Source organism: Hemiscyllium ocellatum, chromosome 26 (assembly GCF_020745735.1).
Source record: "Hemiscyllium ocellatum isolate sHemOce1 chromosome 26, sHemOce1.pat.X.cur, whole genome shotgun sequence".
NCBI lineage: Eukaryota > Metazoa > Chordata > Chondrichthyes > Orectolobiformes > Hemiscylliidae > Hemiscyllium > Hemiscyllium ocellatum.
In genome coordinates, this window is record NC_083426.1 from 29,541,627 (window position 1) to 29,546,269 (window position 4,643).

Genomic DNA, 4,643 nt, shown 5'->3' on the forward strand with positions numbered 1-4,643 from the left:
AGAGGAATGCAGTGGTGTTTGTCGAGGTTCATCTCGAGCAGCGCCGTGACGCGGGACTCCGTGCTCTACGGCCTGTTCCCCGGGATGCACACTGAGACGAACATCAACTGTGTCTGGAGGACCATCAACTCGTTGAAGGATGCTCTCTGAGCAGTCTGAAACCTGTTGATCTTCCAGGTGAAGGAGTTGACCCCGACTGAGTGTTGCAGACTGGCACATTCCAAGGTCCAGGACTATGTGTTGAGGGACGCGCTGAAGCTTGGGACAGCTGCCGCCAAGGCGCGGTGGGGAAAGACCACCATGTAATATCTGCTTACCTAAGAAGAACAGGGGCCCATGCAGTCGTTTGGGCTCTGCTGACACCTCAGCTAAATATATGGGCATATGAGTGAGAAATGTATATAACAATGATAATTTCTGATCTGTGTATGTAAATGTTGACATATGAATGGCATGACCAAATATACAGGCCATCAAATTATTTTATGATTATTTTACGAATAAAGTATATTTTTGAAATAAATAAAATCAACGATTCTGCAATGTTTACAATAAACAAACCATGTTACAAAGACAATAACCTCATCACTGACCTATTTTATTACAAAGTGTATAGAAGTGCCTTGACATGAGCAGAATTTTTATTACTGACACCGTGGACGAAGGCCACAGTCGGGGGAACTGGGGTAAGAACCAATTTGTACCTGCAAATGGGAAGAGCCAAGACACGGTTTAAAAGGTATACTGATTGTAATGTCTAACTTGCTACAGTACTGAGTTAAAAAAATTTAAGTGCACGTCTGTGGAGAATAAGTGTTTAGCTGTATTAACTGTTGTAAGAACCTGTTGCTTGTGCTGAAAACAGGACAAGGTAGTCCCTGTCTCAAAAGTCCTGTCCTAAACTGGTTGTTCAGAGGGGTTGCCCCCTTCCAATGCCAAGATTGGGATTTGAAGTGAGAATTGAGGCGCCAAGGTCTCTAGGAGTTGTGAAGCACGAGTGGCAAAGTCGGGTAACATTGACCCTGTAGAGGCGAACAACACAGTTAGAGTTTCAGTTAAAAGCTGGCTGCTGTTTGTACTTGCAATTTCCAGTGTGGTGAGGAAGAGGAGCTGATCACTCTGACCAAAAACCAAACCTCAGTGGAGCACGTGTTACCAAGATGTGGAGCATGGACACTGTGAGGGACCGTGATATCCTGTCAGTCCATGGTAGAACAACAGAGCTTGAATAGTGGCGGTGGATGAGAGGGTAAAGCATCCCACCGGTAGAGAGCACACTGGGCTAGAGATAGGTTTCTGGGCATTGGGTCAGTAGAGGTGGCCAGGAGGTTAGAGAAGTCTCACCAGTAGAGAGCACACCTTGCTAGGAAGCTGCGATGGCCATACAAACGGTGCTGGGACAGTATTATTGGCTAGGGGGTAGAGAAGTCCCCACTGGTTAGGAACACTTTACTGTTGGTGGTATCCTGGGTTACACAGTCTGCTAAATAGTAGATCAAAGTTTTAAGAGGAATACTGCAGGTTCCCTTATTAAGAAATACAAGGCAGACAAACAAGAGCTGACAGAGCAAATGAAGAAAGGTGGTTGGGATCCATCCCAGACATTAGCACAACAGGGAGAGTGGATAGATAAACAGAAATGGAATAAAACTAAAAAGATAGGGGTAATGTTAGTATACCAATTAGCAGGCCAAATTGAACAAGTGAGTGCCACCACAAGTTGGTGGAGAAAGGACCAGGAACAAGTTAAAGAGCTGGAGGACAGAATACAAGAGTTAGAGCAGGGAACAGTGTAAAATACTGCAGCCACTGCAACAGAATAGGACACATAGAAGCAGTGTGCTAGGAAAAGCATGTGGCACCCCCAAACACCACCCAGGACACCGCAGAACTGTGGGAGTCCTGAGGACAGCAGAGGTGACAACCAGCAGCCCCATTCGTGAGGGTAAGGGAGAAGGGAGAATTTACGTACCCGTAGTAATAGGAAGGAGGAAATGTGAAATGCTAATAGAAGCAGCTGTATCCATCACAAACCTACCCTTACCCCACACAAATAAAATGATTCTCTTAACTGAAACAAGAGGGGATAAAACACCAGTTTACTTAAGTGAAACTGCCCTCACAGAAATACACTCTATATACATATATAAAAATATATCCCCTTGAGATTCTATGTATGCCAAAATAACGAGGGCACCATAACGGGCAATGATCTCATGAAAGAATATAATGTTCTAATCAATTGTGCAAAAGGGAAATTGATTTGGCCCAGACAGGACGGTTGGAAGACTGAGATTGGGAACCTTATAAGTCACCTTGAAACTATTAAAGTGGCTACAGTCACCAGTAGGGACTGGAACCTCAACAAGGGGGGATTTGGAGCCATCTGCGCCACGAACTGTTCAAACTCCTCGTGGGAGCACGAGGCAGCGCCGATACAGTCATCGATGTAGCGGAGGAAAAGGTGGGGGGTGGTGCCAATGTAGTTGCGGAAGATGGACTGTTCCACATATCCTACAAAGAGACAGGCATAGCTGGGGCCCATGCGGGTGCCCATGGCAACTCCTTTAGTTTCAGGTCCACACCCCCCACCAACCCAACCTCCACTCCCGGCTCAGGTCCACATCCCCCACCAACCCAACCTCCACTCCCGGTACCTTCCCCTGCAACCGCAGGAAATGCAAAACTTGCGCCCACACCTCCTCCCTTACTTCTCTCCAAGGCCCCAAGGGATCCTTCCATATCCGCCACAAATTCACCTGCACCTCCACACACATCATCTATTGCATCCGCTGCACCCGATGTGGCCTCCTCTATATTGGGGAGACAGGCCGCCTACTTACAGAATGCTTCAGGGAACACCTCTGGGACGCCCGAACCAACCAACCCAACCACCCTGTGGCTCAACACTTTAGCTCTCCCTCCCACTCCACCGAAGACATGCAGGTCCTTGGACTCCTCCATCGCCAGAACATAACAACACGACGGTTGGAGGAAGAGCGCCTCATCTTCCGCCTGGGAACCCTCCAGCCACAAGGGATGAACTCGGATTTCTCCAGTTTCCTCATTTCCCCTCCCCCCACCTTGTCTCAGTCGATTCCCTCAACTCAGCACCGCGCTCCTAACCTGCAATCCTCTTCCTGACCTCTCCGCCCCCCCCACCCCACTCCGGCCTATCACCCTCACCTTGACCTCCTTCCACCTATCACATCTCCCTCGCCCCTCCCCCAGGTCCCTCCCCCCTCCCTTTTATCTGAGCCTGCCTGGCACCCTCTCCTCATTCCTGATGAAGGGCTCTGGCCCGAAACGTCGAATTTCCTGTTCCTTGGATGCTGCCTGACCTGCTGTGCTTTAACCAGCAACACATTTTCAGCTCTGATCTCCAGCATCTGCAGACCTCACTTTTTACCCTAATTCCCCCATGTGGCCAGCAATAAAGCCTGATGAGAGTTACAGGCTCACCATTGATTATATAGGACTAAATAAGGTCGCCCACAAATTGCACCCCATTGTAGCAGACCCCGCCACCATTTTAAACGGCTTGGACCCCAACTACAAGATTTTTACTGTTTTATACATAGCCAATGGTTTCTGGTCTATTCCGTTACACCCTGAGTCCCAGAATAAATTCGCTTTTGTGAGGGACAGTCAGTGTACGTGGGCTCGCCTGCCACTGGGGTTCCACAACAGCCCCACTATTTTTCACAGGGTGATAAGCAACATTCTGAAGACAATAGATTTACCAGAGGGTAGCACTGCCCTTCATTATGTAGATGATATCCTAATTGCCTCAGAGTCCAAGTCAGGACACCAGGTAGCTTTACATTTAGTATTGCGGGAATTGGCAACTGCAGGTTTAAAAGTTAGCTCCACAAAGGCACAAATAGGCAAAACACAAGTCTTATACCAGAGACACCTCATATCCCAGGGACTCAAAGAAATGCCCAACAACCGCAAGAAGGCAATCCAACAGATGCCATGACCTGCCACTGTCAGGGGAGTCAGAAAGGCCTCAGGGCTATTCAACTACAGTTGGAGCTTTATACCTGAATTTGCAAAATTGGTTGAACTGATTCAGAGATTAATTAAAGGAGGCAAGCCTTCCTTGGAACCTGTAACCTGGGGGCCAGAACAGGAGGAGGCATACAGTCAGCTTAAAACTCGACCCATATTAGCCCCCGGGCTTGGGCTGCCAGATACCAGCAAGGATTTTCACACCCACTCTAATAATGAGGGAGGGTTTTACACTGTAGTGGTCAGCCAAGACCACGGCAGCAGGAGAAAGGCCGTAGGGTACTATTCAACTAGAGAAGGGCCAGTAGTCACCGGGTTGCCCAGGTATAGCAGCCTTAGACTGTACTGCTTGGGTCATTAGGGTTAGCAAGCCCATGATGACATGGGATGTCATCCGCTACACTGAACACGCTCTCGTAGAGATGCTAAACACAGTGAAACTGAGGGCCGTCTCCAATATGAGAAGGGCAGAGTGGAAGGCAGTTCTTTACCCCCAAGTCAGTCCATGGTAATAGGGATACAGGAGAGAATCCAGCTGAGGGAATTCTAGGAGCAGGGGAACAGCACAACTGTGGGGATATAGATGGAAACAAGGATAGGGGGAGAGTAAAAGATACCCCCTGAGACAC